This window comes from Rhineura floridana, chromosome 9, assembly GCF_030035675.1.
Source record: "Rhineura floridana isolate rRhiFlo1 chromosome 9, rRhiFlo1.hap2, whole genome shotgun sequence".
Classification (NCBI taxonomy): Eukaryota; Metazoa; Chordata; class Lepidosauria; order Squamata; family Rhineuridae; genus Rhineura; species Rhineura floridana.
Genome location: NC_084488.1, coordinates 27,056,307 through 27,081,388, shown reverse-complemented (window position 1 = coordinate 27,081,388; position 25,082 = coordinate 27,056,307). Strand labels below are relative to the sequence as shown.

General features: G+C 42.2%; 1 non-coding gene across 1 annotated transcript; it reads left to right on the top strand.

The window, feature by feature from the left end:
• The first annotated feature begins 1,291 nt into the window (after nt 1–1,291).
• On the top strand, nt 1,292–1,360 carry TRNAT-GGU (transfer RNA threonine (anticodon GGU)). The gene has a single exon. It is a non-coding gene; the product is annotated as a tRNA-Thr (tRNA).
• The last annotated feature ends 23,722 nt before the right edge of the window (nt 1,361–25,082 follow it).

The following is a 25,082-nucleotide window of genomic DNA, read 5'->3' as shown; positions in this document are numbered from 1 at the left end:
AACACAAACTCACACTTGCCCTTCATGTCCCACCCCTCCTACACTTATCTTAAGATGCAAGGCTTAGGGCCAAAACAGGCACAGTGGTCATTGCAAGAAAATATTTGTCTTTGTAAGCATTCCACACATTCCCTGTCAGGTATAAAACATTCTTGCCATGGGCCCACATCACTACTTGCCTCTGATTGCTTCCATCTAAATTTTAAATTCAATTATTTCAGTGCTGTTTCAGTGTAACTGATCATTTTAGTTTATTTTAATCCATGCGTACTTCTTTGCCATATTGAATAATCCTAAAGGGAGGCAAGATAAAAATGATGGATGGAAAAAAATTTTGTTATGTGCCTTCAAGTCGATTTTGACTTATGGCAACCCTATGAATCAGCGACCTCCAATAACGTGTTATAAACCACCCTGTTCAGATCTTATAAATTCAGGTCTGTGACTTCCTTTATGGAATCAATCCATCTCTTGTTTGGCCTTCCGCTTTTTCTACTCCCTTCTGTTTTTACCAGCGTTATTGTCTTTTCTAGTGAATCATGTCTTCTCATTATGTGTCCAAAGTATGATAACATAGTAAGTAAGAAAAAAGTGGTGTTTTCCCCTTGTGTAAAACAAACTGGAATGTTTGGCAAATATAAATACAAATTCACATCTATATGAAGCCATGTCACTGCTCAGTTTTGATGTACATGGTGACTATTCATTGCAGAACTTGCTTTCAACATTATATTTACCTAATTCGACATGCAGCATCAGGCAGAAGGATAATAATCAATATTGTGCCACTTTAACTGCAGTTCCATTTAATAATTTAAATCTGTGGATCCCACAGGAATACTATCAGGAGCCATGGCTGATTAGCAGATGTCATAAATGATTCTCCTCTTCCGTTTCTGTTGCTTTTTTATGGCTTTGTCTATTGACAGGCCCTCCCTCAGAAGGCAGAGAAATGTGTGCTTTTAGCAAGTGGAAGAGGTCACATCTGGAAATAAAAAGCAGTGGCAGGGAAAAGAGATTAATTTTCACCAGAACCAAACTGCAGTGAATGTGATTGATTTTACTGTGAAGTAAAATAAATGAGAAAACTTCTGAGCATGTACTAAGTGCTTTCCCATCACCTTCGCCCAGCTGGGGAACTAGTGACTGGGTGGGGGATCCAGGTCAGAAAGTGCCATATCTAGATATTAAGAGTTGTCAGAATTCAAACCTGCAGTGGACCCTAAACCAGGGTCCTTCTCCATCTCTGTTGCCTTTCTATTATTTAACAGGACTTCCTTCAAAGGGAATAGTCGTAGCTCAGTGGTAGAGCATCTGCTTGGTATGCAGAAGGTCCCAGGTTCAATCCCTGGCATGTCCAGGTAGGGCAGGGAGAGAACACTGAATCCTATAGAATCGCTGGCCGTTAGTGTAGACAGTATACAGCTAGATGGACCAACAGTCTGATTCAGTATAAGGCAGGTTCCTACGTTCCATATGTAAACAGAAAAAGGTCCATAACTCAGCCCTTTGACAGAGGGAGGCAGAGATGTTGGCAGAGCCCTGCTCACCTCAATCCTGTTTGCAAGCATTCAAACACAGGTGCATGCTTCTTTGAGTGCCCATGTTTGGATGTTCATGATATCCCAGATTATGGGGTATTGCTTGATCCCTATAAAAGTTTCTGGGGCACACTTGCTCAACTGTTCACTAGTCTGTGCAACAAGAACAGGGATGGGTACTCTGTGGCCCTCCAGGGTTGGACTCCAACTCCCATCAGCCCCAGCCAACATGGATAGGGATGATGGGAGTTGTAGTCTGACAACATCTGGAGGGCAACAGGTTCCCCATGCCTGAAGAAGAGGCTGCCACGCTCTGTTGTTAGGCTGTCTTTGTGTCACCTTGCCCTCCCTTTCTTCCTCGACTTGGCAGGAGCTGGATGTGATAACAGTGAAGCCAACAAACATGGCCATTTGTTATCTTCTTTTTGTCTTTGTCGCACTGTTGGCTTTGCTGTCTGCTCACGTCCCATGGAGATGGATGCAATATCAGACTTAATAGATAGCATACAGCTGCCAAACGCAGGGCAGCAAATGCGTCCCTTTTGACCTCTTGGACTTTTTCAATCTGGGAATCATCTGTGATTAGCATTCCCACTTAGAGTAGTGTGCTACCTAAACAAATTTAGGTTAATATGCATGTAGCATGGGATAATGTGACTTTCAGTAATCACAGCAGACAGCTGTGAGTGATACATGACAGGAAAATAAAGAATCCCTGCCTTGAGATCACAAGTGAAGTTGTTAGGCTCTCCCATGTTAACTGTACTGAGTGTGGCATAAAAGGAATCTTAGTTGTTCACAATGCTTTTTAATTTTCCTAATCACATAATCGAGTACAATGAGGAAACATATTGGTCCTTCACCTTCCTTCAAACTTCACCACTCTATATTCCTATCAGCTCCTTCAGGCTGTCAGGACTGGGCTGAGACTTTGTCAGCCATATGAGGAGCAAGTCTGGGACCACATTCACACCATATCTGATTTGGCTATGGTGACACATGTCTTAGTTACATCCCGCTTAGACTACTGTAACGCGCTCTACGTGGGGCTGCCTTTGAAGACTGTTCGGAAACTTCAGTTGGTGCAACGAGCTGCAGCCAGAATGTTAACTGGGGCTGGTTACAGGGACCATACAACTCCCGTGCTGCAACAGCTCCACTGGCTGCCAGTCTGTTTCCGCACACAATTCAAAGTGCTGGTTATGACCTATAAAGCCCTATACGGCTTAGGTCCAGGCTGTCATACCATATCTCCCTATATGAACCTGCCCGGGCCCTGAGATCTTCAGGAGAGACCCTTCTCACGATCCCAACACCTTCACAAGTGTGACTGGTGGGGACACAAGATAGGGCCTTTTCGGTGGCTGCCCCTAGGCTCTGGAACTCCCTCCCTAGGGAGGCAAGAATGGCCTCCTCTGTGCAGTCTTTCCGCCGACAGCTAAAGACTTTTTTCTTCCGGCAGGCCTTTGGAACTGAAGGTTTTAAGGGTAGTGACTGAAGAGGATGCTGTATGTTATTGTTTTGCCTGTACGCTCCTAAACTGGGTTGCAGTTTTTTAAGAGTAACTGGTTTTAAATCTTAATAGTTTAATCCTGTTTTAATGCTGATTTTATATGTTTATATGTTTCATATTTTTATAGGTTCTTAATGATATGTACTATTTTTATCTGGAAGCTGCCTTGAGTTCCAGTTTGGAAAAAGGGCGGGGTATAAATAAAGATAATAATAATAATATGTTATTTCACTGTTATTCCACTTTAAACAGTCATGGCTTCCCCTAAAGAAACCTGGGAAGTGTAACTTGTGAAGGGTGCTGAGAGCTATTAGGAGAACTCTCTTCTCCTCACAGAGCTACAGTTCCCAGGGTTCTCTGGGAAGAGGGACTGATTTTTAAACTGCTTTGGGAATTATCACTCTGTCGGAAGAATAGGAGTTGCACAATATAAGAACAGCCTTCTGGATCAGGCCAGTGGCCCATCTAGTCCAGCATCCATCCATTTACTATCAGCAAACTGGGCCACCTCACAGTTCACCCCTAACTCTAGATTGTTTATGAACAAGTTAAAAAGCGTGGGTCCCAATACCGATCCTTGGGGGATTCCATTTTCTACAGCCCTCCATTGGGAGAACTGTCCGTTTATTTCTACCGTCTGCTTTCTGTTTTCTAGCCAGTTCCTGATTCACAAGAGAACCTCTCCTCTTATCCCATGACTGCTAAACGTACTCAGGAGTCCTTGGTGAGGTACCTTGTCGAAAGCTTTTTGAAAGTCCAAGTACTTTATGTCCACCAGATTGTCTCTATCTATACGCTTGTTGACGCTCTCAAATAACTCTTAATAGGCTAGTGAGATAGGACATCCCCTTGCAGAAGCTATGCTGGTTCTGCTTCAGTAAGGCTCACCTCCTATGTGCTTGGGTATTTTATCTTTAACAATACTTTCTGCCAGTTTTCCCTGGACAGACGTTAAACTAACTGGCCTGTAATTTCCAAGGTCCACCCTGGACCTCTTTTTAATGATTGGTGTTACATTGGCCACTTTCCAGTCCTCAGGTATGGAGGTGGATCTGAGAGACAAGTTACATATTTTTGTTAGATCAGCACTATCACGTTTGAGTTCTTTGAGATGCCATCTGGACCCAGCAATCTGTCAGTTTTTATTTTGTCTGTTAAGCCTGGAAATTCATCTCTCATCACCACTATTTGCCTCAGTTCCTCAGACTCCCTTTCTGCAAAGGTTAGTTCAGGCACAGGAAAGTGACACAGCAGAGGAGAAGCCAGAAACCAGATAATTTGTGTGCATTTCATTGTTTCTGACTGGACCTTCTCCCTGATCCAGTAAATTGCTTACTTCATGACACCATATCTTCTTTGCCTTTCTCACACAATGCAGTGTGAACATAGGGCTTCTGTTTCATTAAATAAAATGGGCAGAATGTATGACATAAATATATGAGATTTAGTCCATGAATTTGCAGGTGCTTGTGTTCTACTTTCTGGTTTTAACTTTTCTGATCTGCTGCATTTCTAGTATATTAAATGGCTTATGTCATACAGAAGAGACCGTTATTTTCTGGCAGTATATTTTAAGGGGAAAGTAATACCTATGAAAAGGCAGACTATTTTAGTAGAATTCATAAAGAATGAAGATTGAGGCAAATGTCTTCAAAGCAACGAGTCTGATATGAGGCACTCCATTCCATCTTTAAATGTGCTGCTCTGTGTGCAATCCAGAAATGCTTGTAGACAGAAGAGTGGAAAGCATTTAGGACAAAGACGAAAATTCAATAGGAACTGCAGAAAACAACAAAAATATTGATGCATAACTAGATAGAAGAACTAATGCTAACCCCCCCAGGAGCAATCCATCCAGTGTAAAGCACCAGCAGAAAAAGACCATTCAGACATTACATGGCAGCAAACCTAGTGTACGCTAGACATGGAAATGCAATCAATCCTGACTCTTGGACGAGCATACCTGGGTGATATGCATTTCCAAACATGAAGTTTGGGATTTCCCCCCCTCTCACCCACATGAGTCCTGGATACTTAGGGAGTGCCCTAATCTCTCTCTCTCTCTCTCTCTCTCTCTCTCTCTCTCACACACACACACACACACACACACACACAGAGGAATGTTTCTAATTCTTCCAAGAAAATCCTATGATGAGCTCTTTCCCATGTGATGTGAGTAATCCATGCAAATAGTACTATTGCATCAGAGGTAGCTAAAGTGATTCCTCCAGCTCTCATCAGCCACAGCTTAACATGTCCAATAGTTCAGGATGGTGGGAGTTGCAGTCCAAGCAACATCTGGAAGGTACCACATTGGCTACCACTGTATTACATAGTCACTGCCACAAAAGGACAGAGTGGGACTCAGGAGTAGCAGACAGGCACGGGTGAGGCTGCATCGCTGACCTGGCTTCCCAACACCACACATTGCAGCATGACGCCTCATCAGCAATGCAGCTCACCATGCTACCCTGCTAGCCACTTCTGATGGGACCTATAAAATTTTCTAGATCAGGCATGTTCACTGATCAAGGCAACCGGGGCATTCTGCTGTTGAGCTCCCTGTAAAAGATCCTCTTGCCTCTTATCTCAAGTCTGCCTTGTCCTACTTCACCTCTGCTTTCTCTCAACTAGGGCTGTGCACTAAATTTGGCTGCTGCCCAAGCCAAATCAGTCCTATTCAGAGGCATTTGGGCCTTGGCCAAGTCAATTCAGACAGCCCTAGATCTCTATGGGTTGGGTTGGGTGGCCCAGAGTGATCCAGGACTATCAGGGGGCAAGGTGTCAGGCAGAAAGGAGAGGAAGGCATTCACAGAAAGAAGAAGAAGAAATCAGAAAAGGAGGCACCTCTTTGTGGGAGAAGGTAGGTGCCTTTCCCGTGCAGCCACTTTTTCTTCCTGCCAGGCCTCCCCAAGCCCCATACGATGCCACATACAAAGGAGCAGCACCCTGCAGAATGGGGTCCTCCTGCTTATCAGCTGTCTTAGTGCCAGTTGCTGCTCATTCACAAGTGGCTTCACTGCATGCATAGGAGCTGGAGATAAACTTGAGGATTCCATCCTGCAGGGTGTTGGTTGTATTTGCCTGTTCTTGGGGAGAGGGGAGAAGATACAGCATCTCCTTCTACCCCCACCTCAACCATAGTTCCTATTTTAAGTTAAAATAGGGTTTCAAAAACCCTTAGCCTTCCCTTGGATTGGTTCAGGGGTGGATCTGTGGCAGGATGAGAGGTTCCCTGCTTGGGGTCCACAGATTGGGGCCATGGGATGGATATGGAGGGCTGTGCACAGCCCTACTCCCAACCCCACCTTCAGAGGAGCTAGATGTCATGAGTGGTAACTTATGAATTCCATCTTAAGATGAAATGGACTCTTGTGATAAATGCAATGGGCAGTGTAGCCTAAGGGCATTTGATATGCAGCCTGTTGGTCTCAGCCCTGATATTTCATGAGTAGCTATGCACAGTAATGAAAAGAGTTGGACTGCAGCTGCCCGAGGAGGGGTTGTGCGAGGCCCACAATAAAGAGTTGAAATAACAGGATTTGTTTGGTTTGGGCTTTTCACAAGGCAAACAAATGACACATCTAGTTGTGTCTGACACATTCCAAGCCTCACCGATTCTGTCTGCCTCTCCAGAGACTCACAGCTCAATGAGATGGAAATTTCAGTCAGCAAAATCCTTCACCACGGAAAAGCAATAGGCAGGCACAGATTGCCCAGATGCCAGCTCATTCTCAGACGGCGATTCAATGAAAATCAACATTAATACAGGAATCATTCAGTTATAAGACAAAACTTTTCCTTTATATTACTAACTGAAATGAATCAAGGTAAATCTTGAGGCTTGTATACAGCCCTACTAAACAGGCAGATAAATTCTTATTACCTTTTAGTTGGCTAACATAGTTCAAGTTAGTGGAAGACTTTTTCTTTGTTTGTAGAGATGATGCAAATTTACCATTGCATATTTGAAGCCACAAATTTGGATATGTGTACTTGCAAATCCCTCTCCAATTGAATTTCCATGCTCTGGGATTTGTGATATTTGTTTTCTTTACTAGTTTGTAAATAGCTGCTTTTGTTAATGGATGCCACCTTTTCCTACTCCCTTTTACTGGGTGAACAAACTTTCCCATTTTCTCTTCATAACTAGTGGAAGCAATTACGCTTTATATTGATCTTCGTTTGTTGGTTTCAAAGATAAACTGTACCATTGTGCCTATGTTACAATTTTGAAATACATCCTGTTTTGCTGAAGTTCTTAGCAGCAGTATATTATTCCAAGGAAATGATGACATACATTTCCAGGTCCGTCACCTATTAAGCATCTAAGCTGTTTGATCAAACTTCCATCAACTTAAACATTTATAAAAGTGTCTTCAGCTTTTGAGAATTCTAGACGAAAGCTGAGTGAATTTCTTCTGTAAATTTGCTTAGAGATTTTATAACACACTCAGCAGGTGTAATCCAGGCTCAGGGAATCTGGGTGGTTCATGCTGAGACCAAGGAAAGCACTTCAGACTTTCCCCACCCAATACTTTATTTTTGAACCAACCCCTTGCAAACATAAAGAATTTGTATAAAGTCCTTGGCCCTCTTCTACTTGTTGCTCAGTCCCTCTGGATAAGAAGACATAGCTTCCTAGACATGTGTGTTGCAGGCTGCCGGATCCCCTGCTTCTCACAGCCATTCTGTCCCATGCCAGCTTTCTCTTCCTCTCTCCCTATGCCCTTCATAAACCTTCTTCTCAAGTCTTCTCAAGTCCCCTTATCACCCCAGTCTCCTTTCCTGAACCACCGCTCTTTAACAGTCATCAACTGTTTCCCACCCCCACCCCAATAATCTATTCCCCATGACGACTGTGGCTATAAGGGTGACACATTAGTCTTCTCTAATGCAGTGTGCCGTGTTCCCTTGTGAACAGAGTACTCTGACCTCATAGTCCTAAACTGGAATGTCAAACTCCAGTGTCAGGATTAGGATGGAATTAACTGTCAGGAGATACTAGATTTTGGTGGCAGATACTTGGGTCAACCTCTGTGGATTTCAAAAGAGAATCCCAGGCCTGGCCCTCCTCACCCTCCAGTTCCCATCATCCTTCACCATTGGCTGTGTCACGGGTGGCCATGCTTTCCTGTTCCACACGACGTTCCATGTGATGTGATTTGGAACACCTGACTATGGCTGCATGGTTTCTAGCATCTCTCCTCATTAGCTGCATTCAGCCTGGTAGCCTTTGGAGGAAGGGGGCTGACTTTAATCTGCTTGCAATCCCTTCTCTTCAAACTGTCTCTGACAGTGGTTGCTCTGCCCGATCATTATCAAATCAAATTTCTTGTTTTCTTCCTCCCTTCCCTGTTCCTTCTTCTTTTTACATCTTGTCTGTTAGATTATCAGCCATGCTGGCAGTGTGGGACCTATCCATTTTACAGGGCTTAGAAGAATTTTATAATAATAATAAAAATAATACTGTACAATAGAAAATATCTTTAAGATCCTAGGAATTCCATTCTATTTATTTATTTATTGCATTTGTATACCGCCCCATTGCCGAAGCTCTCTTTATATATATACACGAAGTGATTTAAACATACCAGTGGAGACTGGTGGCTCTCATGTCAGTGGGACAGTAAATCTGCTCAGGGTTTTAGTTCATATTTTCAAACCTTGAAAGTTCGGACTAAAACTTAGAGCGGATTCACTCCCCCACTGACATCGGAGCCAGCAGCCTCCACTGAAGCATACTAAACTTCCAAAGACAGTTTATGCGATACAGTTTGGAAATCATAATGGCAGAACAACTGACAGACAAATAAGCTACAGAAGACTCGGAAGAGCAGTTCAGAAGTGAGTTGCTATGCAGTCCAATAGACAGGGTTGTCTGTGATCTATTAAGAGGCAAGGGAACTGAGGAGGAAACCCAAATGCAACACAAGGGAAAGGTCAGTGCTCACCATCATATGCTAGCACATGTTTATTTATTTATTTATTTATTTATTTATTTCAATTTATATACCACCCTTAGCAGAATAGCTCTCAGGGCGGTGAACAAACAAGATAAAATACAATATATCATAGTAAAAAATCACAAAATCATGTACAAACAAACAACAGAAAGCACAACAAAAACGAAATACAACACAAATTAAGAAGGATGCATGTTAAAAGTAGAAAGATTAAGAAAATTAAAAGATTAAAATGCCTGGGAGCATAAAAAGGTCTTTACCTGGCGCTGGAAAGATAGAAGTGTAGGCGCCAGGCGTACCTCTTCGGGGAGGCTGTTCCACAACTCAGGGGCCACCACAGAAAAGGCCCTAGATCTAGTAACCACCCTCCGGGCTTCCCGATGAGCTGGTACCCGGAGGAGGGCCTTAGATTCTGAACGAAGTGAACGGGTAGGTTCATAGCGAGAGAGGCATTCCACAAGAGGCGTTCAGAAAGGCCATGCATTAAGTGGATGATTGGGAGCTCTACAGTATGTTCCAGGGCTGAGCAGTGAGGCCATGAAGTTTTATTAAAACCACAGTAATGTTATTAAACTTTTCTAATTTGACCAAGACATATAGAACAGATTTTTCACTAGCTTGAGTCGGTGAGGGATGACGTTGGAAAAGCCAATAAATAGAGTATTACAATAATCAATATGTGAAATGACAGAAACATTAATCTAGGTTGCTAGAGCATCCTGACCTAAGGGAGGAAAGATGAGTCTTATATAGATCACAAATGCTAAGTAAAAAGATGTATTAGGCCATAATGGGTGCTGCTATGGCTCAATGCTAGTTGCAATGAATAATGAATCTGATGTATTATCTGCATGCTTTAGGGTTGAGGTGAGGAACAATTTTGGCCACAGTGCCTGCACCATTATAATCGAGGGCAGTTTCTGCACTGACCTCAATGGGAGATAGATTTCACCCAATTTCTATATAGGAGAGCAGTGTAGCAAAGGACAAGTTACCAAGGATGTCTGTGAAATCTCCTTCTTTAGAAAGTTGTAAGGAATGGCTATGCAGGAATCTGTACAAAATGCTTTAGAGTGGGGAGAGGGCTGAAATTCTGTGAGGTGTGTATGGATGATACTTTTCAAATACTTGAGCGAGATTGCTGCCCATAGTATCCATCATGGGTTCCCCCTCTCCCTTACATGCTAGGGTCAAAACTGCTGCTGCTGCTTGTGGTTTAAAATGTAGCAGCCAGATTACTGGCTGGCATTCAATTTAGAACTCACACAAATCCTATTTTAAAACAGCTGCACTGGTTGCCAGTCTCTTTCCAGGCTTAATATAAGGTGCTCACATTCATTTTTAAAGCCCTAAATGACTTAGACCCCAAATATCTGAAAGACTACCTCCTTCCCTACAGACACTCTCAGGTGTTACGTTTGGCAGAGGGGGCCCTCTGGGTACTTCTGCCACCCTCAGAAGTTGGGGGGTGGCAGTCTAAGGGAGGATATTCTCTATAGCATCCCCAAAACTGTGGAATTCCTTCCCCACAGAGATGTGTCTGACAGCTTCATTATAATAATAAATAATAAAATTTTATTTGTTAGTCGCCCATCTGTCCGAGTTAACAGACACTCTGGGCGACGTACAACAATACAATACAACAATTCAAGTACAATATAAAATAATATATAAATCAGCAAAACACAACATCACCATCAATTCAACTAAAACCATCTTCAGTTAAGATTCCATAAAAGCTAATCCCCCTCAAAAATCCCATAGGCCTGCCTGAATAGCCAGGTCTTTAAGGCTCGGCGAAAACCCATCAGGGAGGGGGCATGTCGGAGGTCATTGTATAGCTTTTGTCATATGCTGAAGATGCATCTCTTTATCCTGGCCTTTGACACCTCTCCCTCTCTCTCTCTCTCTCACACACACACAGACCCACCCTATTTCATGAATGTATTTTGTTTTAAAATGTTTTTTAATATTGCAGTTTTACATTCCTAAAACCCACCAAGGGACCTTATGGTGAAGGACAGATAAAGAAATCTAAACAACAACAACAGTAGTAATAATAATAGTATCTCTTTTTTGGGTAAAAAAAAATTGTGCCAGTACTCATATCTTGATAAAAGCATTGTGGGGCCAGCACAAAATGGTTCACATCAGTAGCAAAAAAAGAGGTGATGGTACTCCATACCAGTAGATACCAGTCCCAAAAGGCAATAATAATAATAATAAATTCACAAACCTACAAAATCTCTTTTACCAGTAGGATAGAAAATATGACAAAGCTGTACAATAATGACTCACTGTTGTATCGCTTTCACATCTCTGAAAAGTGATCTTCTAGAGCATGGGTAAGCAGAAGGTAGATTGGGTTCTGCTGGTAGATATCTGAATGGTTTGAATTCAGAGCTTGGAAAAGTTACTTTTTTGAACTACAACTCCCATCGGCCCCAGCCAGCATGGCCACTGAATTGGGCTGATGGGAGTTGTAGTTCAAAAAAGTAACTTTTCCAAGCTCTGGATTTGATTCTATGGATTCTGCCTCCTAGCTGTCTCTAATCGACCTGCCCGCCTGCCCTGCTATCGGCTCTTGCTTTCATGTCCAGCTGCTTCCAAATCCACTTCAACAGGTGGAAGGAGAAGCCTTTCCAGGAATTAACAGGAGGCATCCAATGCTGGAGGCTTGGATTGTATGGTCCAGGAAGGTTCCTGGGTTACCCATCCAATCTAATGGGGTCCATTTGGATCTGAGGTGCACTTTTCATTGTGTAATTTACACATAAGTAGATCTACAGGGGTTGTCATAAATTGTCACGTGTACAACACCCCCAAATTTCAGTCAGTACCACTTACCATTTTCCTTCTGGAAACAAAAAACCACTGGGGCCCGAAAATACCCCAGCAAAAAGCCCTGAAGGCAAATTTGTGCCTTTTATTGTGTAATTTACACATGAGTAGACCTACAGGGTTGTCCTTCTATGACATTGTCACAAGCTGTCACCTGTACAACATGCCCAAGTTTCAGCCTGTTGCCACTTACTGTTTTCCATCTGGAAAGAAAACAAAACAAAAACCCTGAGGTCCAAAAATATCCCAGGAATGGTTGGAGGGAGCTGTGGAATCTACTCCACATTGTTCAACCCCTCCAAGAGTCTGGACAGTGTGGGATGGGATCTCTCTGTTTTCTGCCAAAACGTTTCCAAGTGGTTCTGCTCATCATGCCGATTACCAGGCAAGACCCAGCCGATCATAGGTTGGTCACATATGCGTAATAAAAAATATGAACTCTTATCACCAAAAAAAGCAGACAAAAGAGGATACAGATTTGCATAATTTTCACACATGCTACTTTATAGGGATAGAAGCAAATTTAGAAATAATTTGTATAATTTAAATAGAAATCATCTCAACATAGTGGGGAAGATTGTGACCGGCTGACCTGTGTACCTGCTGTGTTTGCTGTCTGGATGCTAATTGCTGATGGGCAACTTCAGAGCCCCTGAACACTCTTCTTATGGTTCTTTATCTTGAAATTAAACCTGGACCAGACAGCTCTTCAAATAGAGAGAGGACTGCCCTTTGTAAAGTAGGACCGTGGCCACCCTACTAAGCTCCCCACATGCCTAAACTGAGTATTGTGAGCTTGGGGTTCTGAGTCTAAAGACATTTACTACCAGCCATTGGGGCCCATCTTGCCAAGGCCACAAATACCCCAGGTATGTTGCTGAACAATACAATGTCATTGTATTGTTTAAACCATTACAGCAGCGGTAGATGGTGTGGCATGATGGTAGCACTTACCTGACCTCCTAACAACAGACTTGTTGCTGCTTACTAGGAAGGGGAGGGGGAGGAGCAAGGTGGCAGGGAGCTGGATGTGGTGCAAATGCACCAGCAGGAGCATTGGTTTGGTTCCACTGATGCATTTGCACTTTGGCAACCTCCTTAGTGTCTTGCCTTTCCCCATCTCCTTCCCAGTAAGCAGCAGCAACTCTTTTGTCAGGAGATCAGGTGACTGTCATCACCCAACCACGCTGTCCACTACTGCATTATGGTTTCAACCATTGTGATCCTCAAACCATAATGATTCTCCAATCACTCACAATAAGGGAGATGTGGAATATTTAAGCCTGGGTTTCAGGTTTGACCCATATGAAAAAGAGTGAGTCCACACAATGGCTCAGATTCTTGTGACTTTGCAGGAGATAGACAACACTGTGAGGAAGAAGATAAGGAAGTAAGTGAAATGAGACTGGGGTTCAACTTCCAGTGGCTAATCTGTGGTTGGCTGGTGTCCCTAAAAGCTTCTAGTGTATACAGGCTCACTTGCTATCTGCCTTAACTAAAGGCGCCTCTGTGAATGATGTGAATGATAGCTCAGGGATGGCTAAACCAGATATTGTTAGACTGTGACACTCATCATCCTTGACCATCTACCACGGTGGTTATGGCTGATGGAAGGTGGAGTCCAGCAACACATGGAGAGCCACAAGTTCCCTATCCCTGCCATACACCCAGATTCATGATCTGTGAAGTATGCGTCTTTTGTTGGGGTTGTAGCCATGGAGTGGAGTTTGGGAAGTGGAGCACTGTCAGCCAAGGGCAAAATCAAGTCAGCCATCCAGTTACGATACTAATACTGAGTGCCTGTTCCAGGAAACACCTTTTGTGTCTGCTATGCTGCAAAAATGAATGATTTGGGTTGCCAGCTTTTCACCCCTTAGCTGTGTCTGAGAGCAGCTTCATTCACAGCAAGTTAAGGTGTACCTCTATGCCACAAAAAGTTTCTCCTTCGTCTCTACTGATTTCCACAATTCAAGCTGCCACTAAAGGCATAGGAGCAAGCCTGGCCAGTCATTTGGCACCCCTATGAATGATAGAAAACCTGTGATGTAGTCTTGTCTACTAGAGATATGAAGCCAGGAATTGCTTCAGAGATCATTCTTAGCACTGTCACTCTGCAAGTTCAGGCAGTTCTTTGTCTTTATGCTTCCATAAACATTGTTGGGAGTTCTGCCCTCTTGACATTTTTTAGTGTGTATTTCCCATCTCAATCTCAGCTACAAAATATTTCAGATAACCAAAGCATGACAGCTTTCATGACTGAATAAAAAATGAGCTGTTCCATAGTAACAATTGTGTGTTTGTTATCAATTATTATTAAAATATTTATTTTTTAAAAAAGTATTTAAAAGATTATTTTAAAAATATGACCGTTGGAGAAGTCTATATTGAAAGTGTGTTTTTCCCGTTAACTATTTCACAGTTTAATATATATATATATACATTAAATTATTATATTTGGTGAGTACTATTATAATAATTATTTATATATAAAAAAGACAAAGAGCTGTTCCATAGTACATTTGGTGAATGGTCCTTGTAGGACTTAGAGAGAAAATTAATAAAATACTTGACTTTGCCCCCCTGTAACAGGAATACATTAATATTTTTGAATATGACATTTTTTGACTAGTTAAGAACAGCATCTACACAGTTGTTTAAAATTTATCTGTTCTGGAAATTGTTTATTATGTCAGAAGAAACAATAAACTTTTAGGCAGACATGCCTAAAACCCTTAAGCAATTATTTTAATTAATTTGGTTCTCAGGACTATAATGCCTAAAACAAACAAGATGACTTTCACATAAAGCTTTTTCTTTGTTCTGCTTCATAAATAATGTCACACACAATGTTTTATTCCTTGGGATAGGAAGGCCATTTTCCTTGATGTGAATCAGGAGGATTTAGGGTTGGGTTTTTCCTGGTTCACACATGCACTTTCCTTTCTTGATGAGAGCAGCATCAAATGGCAACTTCAATGTGTGAATGGGCCTTCACAGAGAGAATTTTCCATCTCCACTCATCACCTCAATGCTTTTTAGTGGAGTCAGTTCACACCTTTGGCTGGGAGTCAATAGGCTGATTCAGGCCAAATGGCCCTGTCTGCAGTGCACCATTCCTAACCTTGGCGTGTTGAGTGCGAACGTATGAAGGGAGCTTCTATGTGAGTTCAACTGAACATAATTAGGAACAAAGAAGGATCTTGATAATGTAGAGGTCCTAAACATGGGGAGGCTTCTGAGCATGTTCAGCTTTGGCCCTTGCCACTCAATGCAGGAAAGGCAGAGTTGGAGTGAGCAGTGTCAGCTGATGTGGAAACATTGGGGATGTAGCCAGCACACAGTCACACACATCCTACACATATTGGCATTTATTATCCAGGCTAAATGCTTGAGCAGTGCTACTGAGAGCTTAGTATATGGGTTCATATGAAGAAAGGTCTGTGTGAATCACAGCATACACAGATTAAAAACAACAAACGCACTTGCAGCATCTTGAAGACCAATACTTCTTGTGACAGAATCTGTTAACCTTGCAGATTCTTAGTTGTTTTTGCTGCAGCAGGCTAATATGGTTATTCCCTCTGAAATTTGTCCTATTAGCGTACATGGGTGTAGGGTGGAAGGATCAGTCAGTTTCGGTTCTCTCAGTTTCTCATTTTTCCAATCTTAAATTCAGTTCTCCACATTTCTGCAGAAATTTACAATTAGAAAAAACCCTCATGAAAATTCTTCAGAATTTTAGTGCAAATTTCTCCTAACACACACATTTTTATATGCAGTTTTGACTAATGTACACATTTTTGCAAGCAGCTTTTCTAATGTAATGCATTTTTGTATGTTATTTTCACTAACATGTTTATTTTTATGCAGCCTTTCCCCTAACAGATGCATTTTTGTAAACATTGTTTGGGTAGAGAACTGCATTGCACAGTTCAGATATGTGCTGTGCTTTGGGTCTCATTTTGTTTTGGAAAGTGCGAATTTGAGAGATTTGGCTTTAAATGCAAACTGAATTTAATTTCTGCCCCACCCCTGCTGGATGCAACTCACAGCAGCCAGGAGACATTTGGGCTATCCTGGTAACAACTGCAGAAATGGCTCCTTACCAGGGCTGGTTCTAAAGGGCAGCCAGGTGGGACACTGGCCCGATGGCCCCTGGAGCTACAGAGGGGCCCTCAGCTGCCCCTCTGCTCCCCTTCTGCGATCTGTGGCCCCCCATTCCCCCCACGTCCCCCCACCTACCTGTCTGCTGTCTTTTACCATTGCCCTTAACGAAGATGGCGGCCACGGTTTTCCTAAAGTACTGAAGCCCCTGCCGCCATCTTAGTTGATGGCAGAGATGAGCGCGTGTAGCACACAGGCGTGCCATCAACAAATATGGTGGTGGAGGCGTCATCTCCTTAGGGAAACCACAGCTGCCATCTTCGTTAAGGGCAATGGTAAAAGACAGCAGACAGGTAGGTGGGGGGCGTGGTGGCACTATGTGCGTGTGTGTGCACGCACACACACACACGCTGGGGCCCAAGGCAAGCTGATGCCCAAGGGCCCCGGCATTCCTGGAGCTGGCCCTGCTCCTTACCATTGTGCTCATATAAACCCTGCTTAAAAAAACTCTTCTCAACCTGATCACAAATAAGTCAAATCTGTAAGATCCAACACATATTGTATTGTCTATGCAGGAAAAGTCTAGTGAAAAGCCATCTCCACAGTGAAATTCTAGAGAAAATGTTTGAAATTCATAAGGTTCCAAAGGGTATCAAATTTAACCATCACTAGCTATAAAACGATTTTGTGTTGCCAATCTGCTTGAAAAATGTTTAAAATGATGATACTGGGATTTGACGATTAACTAAGACAGCCTATGGAGAAAAGGGATTCTGTATGTATACATTAAGGGACAGGTTTGATGTATATTATATACTTATAGCTGATCTGCGACAAATCGGAAGTCAACTATTTTATTTTTATTTTTTGTTGTTGTATGTTTTTTTTTACTTTGTTTTGTTTGTTTTTTTGAAAAATTTGAATAAAAATTATTAAAAAAAAAAGAAAAATGTTTAAAATGTAGGTATAAAATCTCAGATGGGTAGACAGCATTTCCACTCAGCAAACTAGTTTGCAGACTTTGTCTTGTTCATCCTCATACCGCTGGGGTTATATCCCTGCTACAGAATTAGCCTCTCAGTAGCACAATGGTAACTAATAGTTCTTTAAGTGTGCTGAGACCAGGGCTGTCTTGGCAGAGAATTCTCAACACCCAGCAAACTGCAATTCCCAGGATTCTTTGAGAGAAGCTGTGACAGCTAAAGTGGTATGAAAGTTATATAGGTTTTTATTATAGCTAATATGTAGGAGGCAGACCTCTCTCATGAACAAGTCCAGCATCCAGCGTACTAGATTACCATGGCTCTCAAGAAGTATTTTTTTAAGAACCCCCACAACTTTATCACACTGCACCATAAACTGTATCAAGGGTTTCCAAGATAGGTTGTACACTTTTCAGTGCCAGAAAATGTATTTGTTTGTAGGTCTCATCCTTCAGAGATCTTTGATCGGAATCTCATTTCCTGCCTTGCAGTTTCAATATGTATAATGTTGCTTCATTATTTTCTGACATTTTGTCTCACAGTGAGCAGGTAACACGTAAATAACATATAAAAGCAATTTCTAATGCTGTTTTCAACACCTGGAAAAAAACAATCTATTCTTCAGTGAGTCACTGGAATGAATTTGGGGGCTGAACGCCAAAAAACCTTAAAAAGAAAACACAACTGCAAGGTTTTAACAAAATGTTTGGCACGTACAACTCAATAAATCCTTCTGATTGCTTTAGGACTGTGACAGAAATTAAACTGTGTACTTCAGTTTTCTGAATCCTGAGTCAGTTCCAAAAAATAGTAATGGTAATCATCTTAGCAACAAATGAAAAGTTAATTAGTCAATTAAATCTTTCCTTTTCATTAGCTACACAAATCCTATTTTTAACAACTGAAAATGATACAATGACCTCTATTATGTGTTTTTTTAACTGCCTGGTTGAAGCTACAAAGCAATAGGGGGAAGGAAGAAAAAAGCTTAATCTTCTTTGAGCATTACACTTAGTGTTAAGTTAGTATGGGAGTGGTGGCGGCGAGGGGCAGCAGGGACAAGAATGTATCAAAAGGGCCATGGCTTAGTGGTAGAGCATCTGCCCTGCATGTAGAAGGTCCCAGGTTCAATCCCCTACATCTCCAGGTAGCACTGGGAGAGACCCCTGCCTGAAACCCTGGTGAGCCGCTGCCAATCAGTATAAACAATACTGAGCTAGATGAGCCAATGGTCTGACTTACTATAAGGCAGCTTCCTATGTTCCTATGCTAGCTCCACACTCTCTTGCCATTCTAGTTGACCTTCAACTTGCAGAAGGCGACTGTCTGAAGTGGGGAGACCCCTGTACTCATAAAGGCCCCTGCAGATTTTAGACCACTAGAGAATCTAAAACATGCTTTAATTTAGGTTCCTGCATTGAGCAGGGGGTTGTACTCGAAGGCCTTATAGGCCTCTTCCAACTCAACAATTCTATGAGCTTTGCAAAGAGTGTACTTGAATCAATAGCTATTAGCAATAATAACCATGTTCTACCTCCACCGTTGGAGGCAGTATGCCTCTCTGAAACCAGTTGCCGGTAAAAGCAGGTGGGGAGAGTGCGGTTGCACCCAGGTTCTGCTTTCAGGCTTCCCATGCGCATCTGGTTGGCCACTCTGACAACAAGATGCTAGACCAGAGAGGTCCTTGACCAGATCCAGTAGGATTCTTCTTATGTTCTTAACACAAGAGGCTCGCTACTTCAGACCTCCATCTTCCATGAGTCGCAACTCCTGTCTCACTTGTAATTTAATACTGTGGACTTAATAATTATTACATATGTTTGTGTATATCCTCTTGGAGCAATGAATAATAAAAGTCCTTGAACTTATGAAACTCTGGACATGATGCATGGAAGCAGTACACTGCCACTCACATAGTAGGGTGGAAGTAGCATGAAGTATATTTCATCAGGCATTCTATGGTTATGAGGCTGCCCTTCAAAGGCTGCACACCATGTGATTTTTCACAGTTCTTTTCGGCCCCAGCTCCAGCTGATATATATGATTATGACCAGGGGGATTATCCTCTAAAGTCAATGTGGCAAAGTAAGAAAAGTGACAGCTGCCAATGAAGCAGAGTGTGATATACTGATCAGAATATTGAGCAGAATGTATTAAAATGATGTCAGGGAAGAGGATTGCTTGGTCCCCTTAATAATAATAATAATAATAATTTAATTTATGTGTCACCTATCTGGCCAATGGCCACTCTAGGCGACGTACAAATCAGTTGCAGTAAATGCAGCACAATAAAATAAACATAAAATACAATATAACAAGGAAACTATAAATAGGAATGATAACAGTTCAGAGTAATAGGCAGTTAGTCCTGAAAATTAACCCTCCCCGGAAGTCCCAAAGGCCTGTCTGAAAAGCCAGGTCTTCAAGGCTTTGCGGAATACATTCAGGGAAGGGGCATGCCGAAGATCGTACAGGAGGGAGTTCCAGAGAGTGGGGGCCGCCACTGAAAATGCCCTCTCTCTAGTCCCCACCAACCTAGCTGTTTTAGTTGGTGGGACTGAGAGAAGGCCCTGAGTGGCTGATCTTGTCGGGCGGCATAATTGGTGACGCTGGAGGCGCTCCATCAGGTAAACTGGTCCGAAACCGTGTAGGGATTTAAAGGTTAGTACCAACACCTTGAATTGAGCCTGGAAAATAACTGGAAGCCAGTGTAGATCGAATAACACTGGAGTGATGTGTTCCCGGCGGTGACAATTTGTAAGTAGTCGAGCCGCAGCATTTTGTATAAGTTGTAATTTCCGGACCGTTTTCAAGGGTAACCCTTGGGTAACCCTTGTTGAAGCCAACAGTCAAAAACCTCCCAGAACCACAATATACTTTAAGCCCAGGGTAGCCACTGTGGTGATTTCCAGACATTGTTGGTCTTCAGCTCCCGTCCACCCAGATAATTGGCCATGCTGGCTAGGACTGATGGGAATTGAAGTCCAATAACATCTGGAGGGTGCCACGTTGGTTACTTCTACTGTAAACACTTGGCAGACTCCAGAGCAGCTATCACTTTTGCCATCTTGGCTGTTCTGTGCTGGTATCTCTCTGGCTGAAGCATGGTCCTCCAGTAGCTGCTGAAGCCAGGGTACCATCGCTGTTCTGCTGCTGATTGATATAGATCAAGACTTTTTGTAATATGACTCACTGTTCATTACTACAGCTTCAAAGTTTCTAAAACTGTCTTTCGCCAAAACAGAACTATGATAACATCAAAGACCCTCTCCCATAAAAGGGAAATAGCTGTGCATGCGTTTTCTACCAGGAAAGGTCAGGTTTGTCTGCTTCACTGAATGACTTCATATGTATCTGACTCTGGCATATATTTTCCAGTTAGACAAAGGAAGGGATCTCTCAGTGTGACTGACTGAATAGTCTTTGGATCATTTGTCATGCTCACATGCTCAGAGACACATGTTACCAAATTCTTCCAAGCTACACAGGAAATGAATTGGACTGTGAAAGACCAACCCAAATTGTGTTTGCATTTTTACAAATTTGTAGGGCAGTACAATATCTCAGAGAAGAGGTCAGGTCTCCTGCTCCCCTGGTGCATTCACTATAGCTGCCCAATTTCCCTGCTTTTTAAAGTTTGATAGAAATATATGTGGGCTATAGGTATGTTCTTAAACCACAAGGGTTTTTTTGCCTGTTAGTGAGTTATTCTTAGATAGTCCACTCACCAGTTACAAATATGTGACAAACCCCTATCTACATAGAGAAGGCCAACAGCCATAGCAAATTTCAAAGTGATTTTAAAATCTAAATGCATGTGAGGAATAAGAGCTTTAGTGTAATAATCATATGTGGCTGGAAGACTACTAATTACTGATTTTGGTTTTGAGTTTTTATCCTTTCTTCCCCCTCATTTTCACTGGGTAATGTAATGATGCATGCTTCCCAGAAATTGCTTTTATGTATCTAATTTAACTGGAAGCACATCTCTCTGAACCAAATTTAGTTGCTTCTTGTAGCAATTAAATACACATTTTGAATGTTTGGAAAAGCATTTAAAATATTCAATTTTGTCTCCACATCCTCTTGACAATATGCAAAATCCACCCATTTTCTGCAGAGAGAGAACCACAATGGGTAGGAAATCCAGGAGGTTGTGTGAGAGTTGTTGTTGGGCTTTTTCCCTCCTTAACTGTACCATTCTGGCTTCTGTGCTCTGCTTCAAGGAAAGTATGTGAAGATTTAGTTAATATAAAAAGCCGGTTGAATTGGGCTGCTTTGAATTTTAGATCCATAATTTCCAAAGCAGGCTGGGGTATCGAAGTTAGGTGGGGGTGCATGTAGAGAGCAATCCACCAGCCTAACCTTCCTGAAATCAAAACTCAGCTGGGAGCCCTACAAGTTTCTTCAGTGGTTGTCAGGTTCAGAGAAACTGCTAGATCAGGGCAGGGCAGCCTATACCTGATGGCCACATGTGGACCTTACCTTAATTTCATGTGTCCCTCAGTCTTATTTAATGCAGGTGGCCAGGAGGGAGAATGCAGGGAAATTGGGTAGCAGAAAGAGAGAGAATGAAACAAGGATAGGAGCGTGCGTGAGAGAGTAGGGATAGGGGAGGAATTTGAGTCAGTTTGCATTTAAAGGTGGATCTATCAAATCCGCTCTTTCTGAAACAACACGAGAACAAGAGGTCCTTTGAAATTCGCATTTATCTGAATTTTGGGATGCATTTCTCCAACTAAACAATGTTTACAAAAATGCTTATATTCGGGGAAAGTGTGCATGTGTACACACAAGTTAGTGAACATATCATGCAAAATTCATTGTATTAGGAGAAATTGCTTGCAAATAATGTGTACATTAGTCCAAACTGCATTCAAAATGTATTAGGAGAAATTTGCACTAAAATGCTAAGAAACTTTAAAAAAAATAATCGCAAATTGCTGAAGAAATCTGGGGAACTGAATTTAATATTGAACAAATGAGAAACAGACAGCTGACATTAACAGAGAGAAGGATGACTTGGGCCCAGAATACCTGAGAGATTGCCCCTTCCATTCTTACCATCCTGCCTGCTTCTTAATATCAGAAGCAGAAGTCCTTCTCTGTATCCACCCTAGGGTGGAGGTACAGTTCACGATGATAAGAGATATGGCCTTTTCATTGTCTGTACCAATGTGTGAATTAGCTTGCCCTGTGAAGAACAGTTGGCACCCTTCTCTGCTTGCTTTTTGCTGGCTGGTAAAACTTTTTACTCTGGCATGTTTTTACCTGTTAGGGCCATTTTTATTGGCCATCTCTGGTGTTGCTGGTTTTGAGTGAAGTTGAATATTTTAATTCTTGCGTGTTTTATGGATTTTTATTGCTACATTCCTTTTTAAAAAAATATTTTTATTGTGTTGTGATTTTAAATTGTTGTAAGACACTCTGAGTTGTGTGGGGGCACCAAAAAGGGCAGGATAGATCTTTTTATAGAAATAAAATAAAAAGTATATTTTTAAAAAAACCTAAGGGCAAAACTATACATCATATAAATACATAGCTGTTGAGTTTCCCCTTCCATAACATGTAGTAAAATGTGTCCTGATGTCATCCGTTGTGCTCATTTTCCCACTCCCATTACTATCAGCCAATGATGTGGAATAAGGGACAAAGATCTCATCATGACACCACAACGCAGGGGGAAGAACTCAATGCTGGAAAGTCATTTTTCAGGGGCAGGGGAAGACATTTCCACGTCTTCTTGAAACTTAAGTGCTCAGAGGACTTTTGCCTAAATGCCTACTTGGTATTCCCAGTGTAGTGGAGGAGGGTGTGGGGCTATAACATAATCTGGATAAAGCATTCCCAGTCCCAGTTATTATATTCCCAGTGGTTGGCTCCCCTTCCTCCCTAAGTCAATACAAGAAGTTAAAGGAAGCAGAACCAGACTGAAACTAGGGCACCTATCAGCATTACAAAAATAAGTGCTGCTTCTCTGAAGTCCCAGTTTCTCGGTTTGAAAACATTTTGACAGCTTTAATGCAGCCAATCTAAACTATTGAAGCATTCTAAGATGATTAACCTGTGACTAAACTGCATCTTGGTTTCAAGAGGATTTCTTTGATCAAAGCCCTTCCTCATGGATTCCCTCTCCAACCCAGGCACCCTTCACATCTTATCTAACATGCATCCATTTCAGTTGCTTACCTTGTCATGGGCAAAAAAGCAAACACAGCATGAATGCAGTCAAAATGTTGGGGTATTTTAGGTCACATGTCTTCTGTTGGCATTATTTTAGACTGGGGAGGGGGAACTTGGAGGGCTGGAGAGGAATTTCTAGTCAGACTATGCAGACGTATGAAGCAAAGTTTTCAAACAACAACAGGAAGTATCATTACTTTCAAGGGCACCACCTTGCTGAAACTAAGTTGGTCTGAGTCTGGTCAGTCTCTGGATGAATGATCGCCTAGGAAGGACATGTACACTGACTTGGATTCCATGGTGGAAGAAAAGTGGGGTGTCAGTGTAAGAATATAAGCAAAATAAATGAATAAACCCCAAGCAAATGTGATTTTTAATCTAACAGAGATCCTATCAGCAACTATGAAGTGCCCATTTGACCCAAGGCTGTCATAAGATAAGGCTTAGAGGGCTTATCATAGAGTTCTTGGTCCCCCAGAGTCAGAGCTTGGAATATTACTTTTAAAAAGTAATAAGTTACAGTACATGACCCAAAAAAGTAGTAATTACCATTACAATTACACTGAAAGTAACTGATAGTAATCACTACAGTTACAGTTTAGTTACTTTTTAAAAAAAAATGCCTACAAGGTGCTGGCCTTGGCTGCTGCACATCTAAGTAGCCTAAAACAACATTAAAAATAAGCACACACAGAGAGAGAACTAGGGACAGGACAAGCAGGCAGAAAGAGCCACTGAGGGCCAGTTTAATCTACACATGATATTAATCATATGGTTTGTCCTCAAGTGCACTTTTTTTCTTTCAGAAATAGCCAGTGTGGGGTCTGACATGGATTGGAACTGTGGTGTGGTAGTGGAGGCATTTAGCCCTTTGAGTCCTGAACTGCATCACTCCTGCCCCTGTAGTTTGCTTGGGGGGAAGCTCCCATTCACCCCAGTGGGAGCACAAAGGCAAAACCAATTTTTGATTGCATTCATTAGAACTGGAGTTTGCAAGTCATAAGAAGCAAACGTTCATGTAATTCTGCACTAGTCAGACCTCAGTTGGAGCATTGCATCCAGTTCTGGGTGCTGATCTAGACATATTGGAATGGGTTCAGAGGACAACAATGGAGATCATCAGGGGTTTGGAAAACAAGTTCTGTGATGAAAGTTTAAGTGAACGGTAGGTTTATTCTAGAAAAGTTTATTCTTGAGTGGGGGTACATGATGGTAGTCTTCAAGTAACTCCACGGTTGCCACATAGAAGAGTACAAAGACCTCTGGGTTAGGGCTAGGGTTGCCAGGTTCAGGGCCTGAGACTGATCCTGTATCTTTAGGAGAAGAGAAGGTCAGCCAAGTGCAGGTGTTCTTGCAACACGGTAATGGGAAAAACCACAAGGTGGAATTCTCCCTTCCCCCTGCACAACTTTTAAAGATACAGAAGACCTCTTGGTTGCCAGGTCCAGCCTCCAAGAGGTCTTCTGTATCTTTAAAAGGTGTGGAGAGGGGAGAATTCCACCTTGTGGTTTTTCCCATTACCGTGTTGCAAGAATACCTGCACTTGGCTGACTTTTTCTTCTCCTAAAGATACAGGATAAGGATCAGGCCCTGAACCTGGCAACCCTAGTTAGGACTGGATCTCATGGGCTTAAGTTACAGGAGGGTAGATTTTAGTTGAGGGGAAAATGTCCCAAAAAGATAAGAGCAGCTTAACAGTTGGACCACGTACCCAAGGTAAGCTCCCCTCCCCTTCCCTGGAGGTCTTCAAATAGAAGTAGGTCAGCCATCTGCTGGGGATCTTCTCTCTGGCATTCTTGCATCAAGTAGGGGCTGGACTAGGTGACCTACAAGTCTCCTCTTCAATTTTGTGAGTCTTAAGTGCTTTGAACACTCAAAGCCACATAATAAAAGAACCCATTGCCGCACCACACACTTTAACATTAATAAAACAAAGCCCAAACCTGCCTAA